The 13,226-nt window shown below is 43.2% G+C and overlaps 1 long non-coding RNA gene across 2 annotated transcripts in view; it reads right to left on the bottom strand.

Moving 5' to 3' along the window:
- Positions 1–4,414: 4,414 nt before the first annotated feature.
- LOC117016799 (uncharacterized) overlaps positions 4,415–13,226 on the bottom strand; it is a 179,967-nt gene continuing 171,155 nt past the window's right edge. For both annotated transcript variants that reach the window (XR_004421965.1, XR_004421964.1), the window contains 2 exons: positions 5,948–6,086; positions 4,415–5,434 (listed from right to left, as the gene is read on the bottom strand). This is a non-coding gene — a long non-coding RNA (uncharacterized LOC117016799). The remainder of the gene's footprint in view (positions 5,435–5,947; positions 6,087–13,226) is intronic.

The raw sequence follows: 13,226 nt of genomic DNA, 5'->3' as shown, positions 1-13,226 counted from the left end.
AGGACAGGATGCAAAAATATCAAAATGCTCAAGAACATTCAAATGGCAATAGTAAGAGCTCGTTCTGTCCAAGGTGTGGGCACCAACCCCTCAATCTCTTTCTTCAGAAATCAGCTCTTATTAATCCAATCACTTACCTTCCATCTCAGGCAAAGTTCTCAGTGGCAAGCAACAGGACTGAACTGGGCTGACTAATGCAGAAAAAGAATGTATCCAAAGGATATAGGGTAAAATGCCAGTGGGAACCAAACTCAGAGACTATTAGCCTGGAAGATGAGCCCAACCTGTCACAAAAAGATGCGAGCAGCATAGTGCTTCCTCTGGAACTGAGAACCCCATGTTGGAACTTGTATCTCTGGATCAGTATACCAAGTGCATAGAATGATGTTGGACACGTAGTAGGTGCTCAGTAAATGTTTGTTGAATGAACAAACAGCTGGATCAACACCAAGACGTGGGATGGACTGAAAGTATAAGTAGTAGCCCAAAAGATTTTTGAAGTTCACAGAATGCCATATCCCTAATAATGTAACAGATGCACCAGACTCCTGGGTGCTGGGCAATGTCTGGGGTTGACGCTGGAAGCATGGCTCTGCCCTGCCAGATGCCGCCTCCTGAGGCTTCCTGTGTCTCAGACAAAAACAGCTTCTACGCCTCACACGTCGGTGAGGGAAATATTAGTATCCAAATTTTGCAAATGAGGAAACTGAGGCCCACAGCAATTAAACAGCTTTTCTAAGGGCGACGGAGATGGAAAATAATGGAGCCGGGATGGTGATCTGGATTTTTGTAATTCCAAAGTGCATGACTTTGAACCCTGCTTGGAAGGGCTTTGAGTTTGGTGAAGCAGTTCTCACGGTGCTAGATCTCTGAAATCTGTATTAAGTGGCCATGTGAAGGTAAAGAATTTCCAGATAAACAGGCAAAGAAGAAAGCAAAGTAGCAGTGTCACCACACGAGAGACCTCTCCAAACCATCATTTAGTTTTCTGACTGCTTAATAATAATATAATGGTGCATTGTGTATACATGATGATTTTATAGTAACCGTCTCATTAGCACCTCTCTAAAACCAAGGCATTATTTAGACCCTATAATTTGCCATTTGTCCCTATTTTACAGATAAGGAAACAGAGTCATGAAATGATGTGGTGATTTGTACCAATATGGACAGGAGTGGAATTCAGCGTTCTTCCTGCTATTCTACCCTGCTGCTTAATATAACGTAGATAAAGAGCCACACTTATAAATAAATAAAAAATACATAGAGGAGTGGGCATGTATGTGTACACGTATGTGTGTGCCAAAAAAATGTATACACATAATTTGTATTCATCTTTTGTTTACTGGTATACATTGAGTATTACAAGTTTAATAGATTTTTTTCCTTTCTTAAAATGTGTATACATTTTTTGGCACCCTCTGTATATGCAAATATGGGTGAGTTTGTAGGTATATTCATGTATGTGTATACACACATGTTGTGGGTACGTGTGTATGAGGTCCAGATGCTAATCTCAAGCACACCACCTGTTGATCACCCCAGCTCTTAGGGTCTCTGCGCTCCAGACACATCTGGATTCCAGCAATGATGGGATAGCACTAGGAAACATCCTGAAGGAGACAGACAGGACTCAGGACATCTGGTTTCTAGACACCACCTTTCCACTTTCCCCACTTATTAAAGAGGGGTTTGGTCATGTGACCCCCACATTAGACACTTTCCTTGGTCCTAAATTCAACCTCTGGGTTTCTCAGCACGTGCTGTTGTCTTTCCACAATATGTTCGTTGGTCCTCTCCCTTTGCCCAATGAAGTCTTATTCATCCTTCACACGCTGGCTTGAACTTTCCTTCCTCAGGAGGGTTCTACTCTCTCACAGAGCCCTGTACTTTCCTTTTATCACATTTATAATAGTCTGGCAGTTTTGAAGCCATCCTTTCATTGGCGTATTGTTTGAGCAGAGCTGAGCTCTACCTGCTAGGCTTGTAACTTCCAAGGAAACAGGAGTCCTGTGATTTTCCCCCACTGCAGCAAGCCCAGGGCCCAGCCCTGGCACATGGGAGATGCTCCATCACTCTGCTGATTGAATGGATGTGAGACAGGAACTGGGCTGGAGCTCAGTTTCCACGAATAGGAATTGTGTGACGAGGAGCACCTTCTAAAGATCAGTAAACCAGCAACTGCTTTCTCTCCATAGCAAGATTTTAAGGTTAATCATATTTAGGGCATTTTGACTTTTGACTATTTCAATGCTAGTACTAGATTGAAAAAAAAAATGATCAGCAAGCTTTTTGTGAATCTGTGACATAAATACCAAACCACTGGGATTTCTTCATTCCATTACAGCCTGGCTTCTCTCCCATACCTGAGCTATGTCAGAGGTGACCAAAAGCTCTGGGGGTGATAAAAAAAATTAAAATTGCTTATTTAAATGAACTGAGTGAAACTTCACTTTGTAAAAATTTTTGGGAGTGTCTGTTGGCAAAGCCACTTGAGCTAACCACACAGGAAACTACATCTCATGACCTATGATTCCACCCTGTTTTAAAACAAAGTGTTCTCCCCAAATTGGTCACTTTCTTTCTTCATTAGATTAATTCCAAATAACTTTTGATCCATTTCAAAAGGTAAATCGGTACTGCCAGGATGCAGACTGACTGCCATCCAAACTATTCAAAATGTCCCCAGGACTTGAGTGTTCTCATGATAGCAGCTTCTTAGGGTGACCACTTCAAACATGGCGGTGTCCATGTGTTTTGTTTTGTAAGACAAATTACTTTAGATAGTCACAACCCAAAATTTCTTAAAGGTAGATGATTAAGATAAAGACAGTTTTTACATAGCTGTTCTTATAGTATTTGATTTAAACCTCTTGATATTATTCATGGGAGATGAAGCAATAATGTTATTTATTGATATATTCTTTTAGCCCACTAGGCTGTCATGTCAGAAGGATACAGATCAGGTCCCTCGTCTGTTGTATTCCCAATAAGGAACAAAGTGCCAGGAGGCAATATAAGATGGTGCCAACGCATTCCAGCTTGCCCAAGATGGTCTCTGTTTACCCTGGGTTGTGCTGGTGGAATTCTTAATAGCATCCCCTTGCACTCTTGAAAATGTCCTAGGGTGGGAAATAAACTATGTAGCAATAGATGTTTTTGACTGCATCATGGATGCAGTAATGGATACATAATTAAACAAACGAGTCACACATCTCTCATATAAGATGTGTGATCGATTGATATGCTGGTTCTCTGAAAACACAACAAAACAAAAGCCCTGATTTGTAATGTTTGCTGATTTCTGTGGTACATACTCCCACTGTGGCTGATTCTAAGCTACCAGTGTCACATCACTGAATGAGGGGTTGAGCAGAGTTGTGTGAGCCGGGATAATCTGGCTCCCACGCCACTGTTCCAGTAGTCTTCAGTTGCACATTTGTGAGACACCAGATTGAAAGAGGTTGTGTGGTCTACTCCAGGGATGATTATAAACAAAATGTAATAACTGATATAACAGAGATATCCATCACAAAGGATGCTGGTCTGACCACTGCAGACAGGCCTGTAATGAGCAGTGCAGTTAACAGAGCAACCTGGCCCTCTGAGGACCGAGGACGCCATTTTGACCTCACCTGCACTGTGCAGTCACTCACCAAACTTACTGACTTAGTTTGTCAAAGGCAGGGCAAGGACAATAGCAACATAACTTCCAGGTCTTAGAGCAATCTTTTGGTGTTTCCTGGAATTCTGAACAGGAGCAGACGAGTCCTCCCCTGTGTGGTGTACTCTCCAAAGCTGTAAATGGATCACAGAGCATCACAGATCCACGCTGGGAACTCCTGCTGGCCTGCCCTACTGGAGAACATGCCACCGTTTCTCTGTTACCTTGATGTGGAATTGAACTGTAGAGGAGTTAGACAACATAAGCTAAAAGTATTCTCGACCTCCCTTTGATTTAGGTAGGGCAAAAAAAAAAAAGAATTTTTTTTAAAGATAAAATAAAACATACTCCCAGACCATCAAGACCACAGTTCTTAGAAGATGTGGGCAAACTTTCAACTCTGTGAAGAAACAGAGAAGTGCTCCAGTAGATGAACATGGACAAACTGTTAAAGGAAAATGAGGACATATCAAAACTGTTCCTTGGCATCTGTCTTAGCCCATTTGGGCTGCTATAACAGATACCATAGACTGAGGGGCTCATAAACTACAGAAATTTATTTCTCACAGTTCTGGAGGCGGGCAGTCCAAGGCATTGGCAGATTCGATGTCTGGTGGGGGCCTGATTCCCAATTCATAGACAGTTGTCTTTTCTCTGTGTCCTCACAAGTGAAAGGGGCAAGGGAGCATTCTGTGGTCTCTTTTATAAGAACACTAAGCCCATTCATGAGGGATCCACCCTCATGACTTAATCACTTCCCAAAAGCCTCACCTCTACAGACCATCACTTTGGAGATTAGGTTTTAACACAGGCATTTTGTGGGGACACAAACATTCAATCCATAGCAGGATCTTGAAGGGTGGTTGGAAGAAGCTGAGTGAAGCTGTTGCTTTGATCCTGGAATGCATCCCATTTTCTCTGCAGAGAACAAAGATTAGCAGGCAACATTCCTGAAGGTTATCAAACTACTTAGACAATAGATTCTTGGAAGTCCATGCTTTCATATGATAGTTAGGACACACCTCGTCAATAGGAGGAGGCAGATGAAGGTGTTGCCAGTGTAGGGAGGATTTCTGTATCACCAGAATTGACTGTCACTGACATTGTAGGACTTGAAGTCTTCGATAACTCCTGTATCCGACACAAGGGCTGACTTCGTGGCTTTGCGACCTGTGCAGTTCCCCAGAGCCCCATACTTGGAGGGACCTCACTCTTGGTTTAATGCTCTGCTGTGGCCATTTTGAAATTCTAAATCACTTTTGAACAAGAGATCTGGAATTTTCATTGTGCACTGGGAAGTGAAAATCGGTTTGTGTCTTCCCAAAGGGCCACTAAAGAAATTAAAGTTATAATTTTTCAAATAGTGTATCCTGGAGACCTAGAATTACCACTGAGGTGTAGTATGAGCCACCAAGGGAAGGCCAACAGAAGTATGCATTACGTTAATCAAGAGGGATCATAGAGTCCTTCACCCCATAGCAAGGATGCATCTTATCTGAACAACTAACCCATCATAACTAATCAGAAGGTGTACTGAAAAGAAGGCAACTGTGGGAAACAAGTAAAGTGGGGTAGCAGAGAAGGTGACTAGAATACGGAGTTTTTAGAGGGAAGCTCAAAATATAAACTAGAAAGGCAAAGACCAATTTCCCCAATTTGCAAATATTATTTCCACATTGCCACCCATAAGTCCCTAAATTTGTTTCCTTCTTTTTCTCTTTCTCTCCTTTCCTTCTTCTCTCCATTTGGCCACATAATTGTTCAATGAACCTGTATGGTAGACAATGAAAAGTATAATATTAATAGATAGAGAACTCTGAGAGTTTGGGAAAAGGAAGACTTCATGCCTAGCTGGTGGGAAGATACATTTGGAGGAGTCGGCCTGGTAGCTGGTCCTTGGGAGATGGGAGTAACTTGGATACAAGGTGACAGAAAGGTTTTCTAAGGAGAGAGGACAGTGGGAACAAAGGCATGAAATGAGAAAGCCTGGGGTGATTATAGAGAATGGTGCCTTGCTTTGTTCGGCTGAAGCACAAGGATCATGGCAGGAGCAGCGGGAGGCAGAGCTTTCATTTCTCCCTCTATTGATTCTTTTCCTAAATATTTCAGATGAACAGAAGCTAGCTTAGAGAAGGAGACGCTTAGCCAAGTAACTGGTCCTTATCGACTAGTCTTATCTCTATCCTGCACTGTGACATATCATAAATTCCCCATTTGGAGAGGATATCAGTTAGGACAGGCTCCGTGATACTGTAGCAATAAACAATCCTCAAATTTCAGTACCTTAAAATGTTAACAAAGGTTGATTTCCTGTTCATGCTCTATGTCTGCAACAGATCAGCTGGAGACTCTGCTGTGCTTCATGCTTTCTTCAGTCAGGGAGTCAAGCTGAAGGCCCTGCCATCTGGAACTTTGCTGGGTGCTGTGTGAGGGACCAAGAGCAAGTCAGACACTGGCCCTTACAGGCTTTTGGCCAAAGCGGGGGGACGGGGGGGCCCATGTCACTTCCATTCACATTTCATTGACAATGTGAGTCTTATGATCACACCCAACTTCAAGGGGCCAAATAGGATGCAACCCTATCATGTACATAGCAGAAGAAATACTGGAAATATTTGATGAATGGCGCCAACGAAAACCACAGAGAATCTCAAACTGATTTGTTCCAAGACATCCAAACACTTGCTTCAGTCTATGTATAAGATGATTGGATAGGCAGGGTTTTTTTTATTTATTTTTTTACAGTTCCATATTTTAGTGCTTTCACAATTTAAATAAATAGATTTATTTATATATCTGAATAGAAGTTTTTAAACCAGTTTGTTTTAAAGACCTCTTACCAATTTTTGTTTTTTTCAAATTCATGTTACCTGGGCACTGCAGACATTTTCATCATCCCAGCCCTCCTTTACTTCTCACCACTTTCCATAGACAGTTACAGCCTAAACCACAGGATCAAGTATTACTTATGTAATCTATGTATAATATATTACCCTGGGATTTTCTCTAGTTCAGGAATAAAGATGCCTTACCGTTGTTTCCTCCTTTCCCCATGACAGACATCACTAATCAATCATGGTCCTCTTTTTCCACTGAACACAATTTGAGTTCTTCTCAATAGAGTGTGCCACTGATCAGAATTTTAATGAGATAAAACCAATTTATCATTCTCTTATAACAGCGGGGAAAATGTTATCTAAAACCCAGACTACTCTCTAAGACATCAATAGCATATTAATGGGAAGGACTTCAATCTTTTACATAATTACTGATTTGTTGATTCTTTCATTTATTCAGCAAGTATTTATTGAGAAACTACTATGTGCCCGGTACTGTTCTAGGCACTGGGGATGCTGAGGGCTGTGATAAGCATGGTCCCTTCCCAATGGAACCATGTTCTAATACTGTGAAGTATGTCAATAAGTTCAGGAGCAAGAGACAGAAGTAAACCGTACTGCAAGGTAGAGCAGAAAAACTTAAAGTTGTAAATGGAGTAAATGGATTTTGAAAGGGCTGAGGAGGAGCTGAATGTCTGAGTAATCCATGTGGTAAAGCTAGACAAGAAAAAGAAATGCCTCTAGCAGCAGTACCAAAAACTGTCCTCATTTACACTGTGGACGGAAAAGGGGCTACGTGTTAAACCTGACAAGCTCAGGAGACTGAAAATAACCATGTAGGATGACATGAACATAAAAATTCCTAACTAAGGTGGGCCATGGAGGGAAGTCACATCCTCGGCCCGTAGCTTCCTTGACAAAGGTCAGTCTTTACCATAAGTGAGTCTATCTGTTGTCTTTTTGCATCTAAGATAACATACCCTTGGAATGTCAGAATAATCCCTTTCTAGACCCCCCAGGGGGTACAACCCACCATACCAGAGTAGGAAACTATAGAATCTCTCATTGTTATCTTGTTCCCCAAATACCATCTCTATGTGCTGTAAAATGCTACTAACTATCCTGTACCCACCAACGTAAAAGAAGTGTGTCTCTCCATTTCGCTTTTTATCCAATCCCAGAGATTTCCCCGCTTTGCTTTCTCCCACCCCCTTCATCTACAATCAATGGATTTCATGTACCTTCCTCCTTTGATTCTAATGTATAAAATAAGTTACAAAATGGCCATTTTCTGGAATATTTTCTCAATCTGTTGAGACTTTGCTTCCCAGCAATTGTCGTCAGTTTGACTCAAATAAACTCTTATAAGCTTTCTCTTAGTCTGGGTGTTTTTTCGTCGACAACCCTAAAACTCAAATAAATTGATTAATACTTACTTATATATTTGCTAAGACATGATTGATTATCCTTCCTAAAGGTAACTTTTTACAATTCATTCATACATTCATTCATTTGTTCATTTGTTCATTCATTTATTTAGTCAATTATTTACTTAGCATTTACTATATGTCAGATAATAGATGGCTCCATGGGAATTTAAATACAAGTAAGATGAAAATCCTGCCTTGAAGGAGTGCCCGGGCTAGGGCTTGGGGGGCTGGGCAGGGACGGGGAGACTGACTAAGAAGCAAATAATTCCAAGACAGAGCAATAATGGAGGTGACGGTTCCACTGAAAGAGTGATCATCTTTGGCCATACCAGGAAGGCTTTGAAGAGGGCTGGAGAAAAATGAGTGGAATTTTCCATGAAGAAGAAGAGACCACAGACATTACAGGAAGAAAGAGGGATACAGCAGGACAGCATGTGACAGGTTGGAGTGAGCCTGGGGAATCTGACAGTTATCACCAGCTTTGGCATGTTGAGTGCAAGAAGATGAGGTTGCGGAAATTTGTAAAGACTTAAACCATGAGAATGAATGAAGTTCTTAGGATGGGGTTTCAGGGTCGGACAGTAAGAACCTGTGAGGTTCTCCTGACACCAGTGAAATCAATACCCAGGATGCCACCCACTCCAGCTACACATAGAACTTCCCCAATGTAACGGTACAACTGCCTCCTTTGCTCTGCTCTTGGACACAGGCTTTCTTCCTGTTCTACAGCCCTATGTTTGCAATGGAAATGAGCATGACCTTTGCTGAAGGACAGTATGCTTTTCAAAAAAAATCATGATTGCATTGAAGGGTACTCTCTCAGCTGGTGGTATGAAAAGTTGCATCTTTCTAAACCTGAGCCAACAGACCTCCACCACACTGGAATGCCTGTATCCTCAAGGTCATTTATGGTTAGAAGTCCTGAGTTGTAAGCATGTAGAACTTTCCCTTTTATCACTGTGAGGAGTTGGGCTTGACCTTGAACAGAGTCTTAAAGAGTCATTGTGCAGTGGATGCTCAAGCCTATCTTGGTATGCTACGCATTGTTTGTAAGTACAGCGGCCCCCTGCACTGCCTCAGGTGGCTACGGGAGCTCATCACAGGGATGCTGTTTGCAGCATGTGCCTACTTCATTTCCTCCTCTCTTCGGGGACTGACTTTCTTTGTTTGCAGGTTCAGATATGTGCTGAAGCAACGCTACATGCTCACTACATTTCTTCTTCCTTAGCATCCAGACACTGCATTTCCTCTATTTCCTTGCTGCATGTAGTTATGCTTGTTTGGACCATCTCATTTACTCCTGACCAACGGAAATGCAAATGAAAGTGATGTGAGGCTTGACTCTTAAAAAACATCCGTTGTGACCCTCCAGCGCTCTCTTCTCCTGCTGTGGCTACCTGAAGGCCGTGTGTTCAGCTGTCATGCCTCCATGCATGGATGAGAAATATACTCTTACACTGTGAAGCTACTGAGAGTTGGGATTTGTCTATTGTGGTAGAGAGCACTAATTTCCCCAGCACCACCTGAGGCAAAACATGATTTTCCCCAGCTAGTAGAATTCTATTTCCTCTGTTCAAGAGACCAGCCCCACTGAGACCTTAATCTCAGCTCTACTTTCCTGGGCGAGGGAGTCTGATTGGTCTTCCATTAGCTGATGCCAGGGCAGAGAGCTCATTGCAGAAATATGGTTTCTCCCACAGGAAGCATGTGGATTGATGGGGTAAGAGAATCAGGTCTTAGAAAATGGAAGATCCCTTCTCCATAAGGTGAGCCTGACAAACAACTCAATAGATATTGCTGCTGAGAATATTCCTGATATACTTTCAGAGGCATTAAGAGAGAGAGACCCACATTCAGTATCTTTGGAAGGTTCTAAGCTCCACCCTGCCAACACTGGCCTCTGCAGGTTTGCTGTTAGCACTGAGATGTAAGAAGAGTTCAAAAGGACCACTCCTTTCTGACGGTCCTTCACCCCATCCCGGGATCTCTGTCATGGTTGCCAAGGAAGCTTCCAGCTGTGAAAGACCAAACTGGTAATCAAACCATGAAGCTGTAAGTCATTTTCCATAAGCCACTGAACAGCTGTCGGATGTTAATGAATTTGACTCAGTACCACCCAGGAGCTGAATTTTATGGGCAAAAAGTGACAAGTTTCCAAGACTATGACACAGCTGATCACACCCTCTGTTCCTTGGAGAGGAGGTTCATCTTCTGAGGGGGATGAATGCTTGCCACCAGAGTATCCTTAGCCATTGGAGAAGATGAAGCCTCAGTGCTCTTTTGTAAAAGCCTCCTGCCCATGGGGCTGTGATGCTTTGCAAAGACAAATGAGCGTTTGTGGCATCACTGTCTGTCTACAGAGGCAGGCAGGTGTGATTTGCATATAGCTCATTTACATACAGAAGAATCCTCCAAACCTTTTCAAACCCTCTGGACTTAAAAGCCAACAACAGGGAGGGTGGCAGGAGTGGGTGGTAGCTTAAAAACATATTTTTGTTTTACGGGAGGGAGGAGTTGGTGGCTGGCAAGACTAGCAAAGCTCTTTAACAAACCCATGGACATTCCAGGAAGGGAGGGGCAGCACAGTTTGGAACATGAAGCTTTGCTTGAGGGAGTGAACAGAGAGCCTCCTCTGGGAGGACGAGGACCAGACGACAGGACAACACAGAGTCTGATAGGAACCGTGGAAGACGGGTGGTTGAAAATACTGTGCTATTTCTACCTCCAAAATATAGCTTCAGTACTTCAGTCTCTATCTCCATTGCCAACTCTTTTGGCCTTCCTGGCTTCTTGACTTGTCTCCTTTCTTTCACTCTTGCCCACATCCACTGCATTCTCACCAGCAGCGCAAGCAATCTGTTTCACATTGGAGCGTGAGTCTCCGCTGCCTAAACTTCTCCCAAGACTTAGACTGCAGCGATCTCCTTAGTGCGGTCACGACTGGGCTGACCCTTGCTTGCCTCTTTATCCTCATATCTACTCTCTCTCACTGAATAGCCTCCAACCTCACCGTCTCCCTCAGTTCCTTGAAGTCACCAAATGCTTTCCCTCTGCTGGGCTGTGGCACGGGCTGTGCTTCATCTCAGCATTGGGTCCTCTTTCCTCCTCACTCCTTTCCTTTTGCTTCGACACCACCTCCGCAGAGAGGTCTTCCCTAACTCTAAGTACAAGCCACTTCCCACCTTATTCCCCGTCACTACACCCTGCGGTTTCCTTCATAAAACCATAAACACAGTCACAAATGTATACAATTGTTTCCTTTTTATCCCTGGCACCTCCTGCTAGATTATAAACACCACAGGCTCAAGGCCAGGGCTGTTTCCTTTGCCCAGTGCCAAGCTTTGGTGCTCATAAATATTTGTTGTTAAAAATAAAGGGTTTGGGCTGCAAGCAGAATGACTCCGGTCATAGGGTCTGGAGTGAGGTGGACCTGGATTTAGCTCCCAGCTCTGTTCCTTGCCAATACTGAAACCTCAGGTAGGTGACCTCCACTCCCAGCTTCCATGTCCTTCTTTGTCATGGGGAGAAGACTGGCACTTTCCTCTCACACTTGTCGATAGGATGACACCGTGCATGAGAAAGTTCCCAGTGGTGCCTGGCATTCAGTAAGTGCTCAGAAAGTGTTGGCTGCTATTATTGTTAATGATGTCCATAGTATCGCTACTGTTGTTATTTAACTCCATTTAGACATGATCCTAAAGCCTAACTGGAGAACAGTGAACAGGCCTTTCTCATGGTGAGTGTGTGTGTGTGTGAGTGTGTGTGTGTGTGTGTGTGTGTTTTATTATCATTGTGGTACAGAACCCCAGCCTTCTGTTCTATTCGTTTTACACCAGACAGCATTTTACCACAAAGAGCGGCTGCTGTTTCTCTAACGGCAGTCACACACTTAATGCTTCAATTCCCACATTTTATTTTATATGTAATTTAAAGCCCATGGTGCCTTAATTGTAAAATAGGCCTTATTAAAATAATAGCTTGAAAACCAGTGGGGCTCCGTGTGCCGAGCAATGAGGGTTTGTAGCTTAACGGCTGTTTACTAGGATTTAAAAAGAGACACAACCCAAATAAAGCTGTAAAGACATTTCCAGCATGAGTGATGGGCCAAGGACCAGCTGATAATTAAGCCCCCCTCCCCGCCCCCACACCTTTCCCCCCCCTTCTGGTGCTGTCTGGAGCTTTCCTTAGAAAGCCAAAGCACACCCTTTGCTGCTTTTACGATTGATGAGGCGGTGAGGACACTTCAGCACGAGTAAACAAGGCAGTGCTTTGATTCATGATGCTGGTGGGAGTCCCAGAAGACCAAAGAGAATATCACTGTGATGAGGAGAGCAGCTGAAGTTGCTGCGAGGGACAGCAGGTCAAAGCTTGTGTAGACCCTGGAGCCAACCACGGGTCGGTAGGGTCTTTCACGCAGCCTGAGCCCAACCTCTCCGCCTGAAGGGCCAGAAGCCACAGGACAGTGGGACCAAATGGCATTATTATCTTCCACTGGACCCACAAAACTGGCACTGAGCACAGGTAGGTTCTCTATAAATCTCAGAGGATGAAACGCACTGGAGCTGGTAGGAGTGTCAGGTTCTATCATAGTCACGATGGCTTTGTTCCACATGATCTTTCTCAGACAGGAACAGTTAGATGAAGAGGTTTTGTAGGATAAGAAAAGTAATAGCTTCTATCATTGGAAACACCAAGTGCTCATAATAACTACGAGGTGGGTATTACCATTCTTTTTATTTTATGGCCAAGGAAACCTGACCTCAGAAAGACTTGTTTAGTACAGGTCCACACAGCTCTGAGCTGTAAGCGAGGACTGACATCCAAGATGGCTGCATACGTAAGCCTATGCTCTGGCCACCGAACAATCTGGGGCTTCCAGGGAGAGAGCCTGGGGGGTCATCAGAATACATCCAACCAAGTTTCAGAAAACCCAGGTTTTAGGTCCTGCCTCTGCCGCTCCCTGTGTGACACTGGGTGAGATGCTTACCTCTCTGTGTTCTTGAATTGCAAATTAGATCCATTCTTCCTGCCTCACAAAGTTTTTGTAAGGATCAAATACATTAACATACGTTCTTTGCAAGGTAAGAACCCCAATGGACCATTCATCATAGCAAAACTGTCAAGTGAACCCACATAGAAAAGCATTTATAAAGCAAATCAACATTGAAAGAGCCAAGCAAATTAAGATTTCTGGTTCCAGAGGAATCCAATATAATTTCTAAGTTCTAGATGTATGACTTTAGATAGGTCATCTCATTTCTCTGAATCTCAATTTTCTGCCCTGTAAAATCAGAT

Source organism: Rhinolophus ferrumequinum, chromosome 24 (assembly GCF_004115265.2).
Source record: "Rhinolophus ferrumequinum isolate MPI-CBG mRhiFer1 chromosome 24, mRhiFer1_v1.p, whole genome shotgun sequence".
In the NCBI taxonomy this organism is placed as follows: domain Eukaryota; kingdom Metazoa; phylum Chordata; class Mammalia; order Chiroptera; family Rhinolophidae; genus Rhinolophus; species Rhinolophus ferrumequinum.
This window is presented reverse-complemented; position numbering and strand designations above follow the sequence as displayed.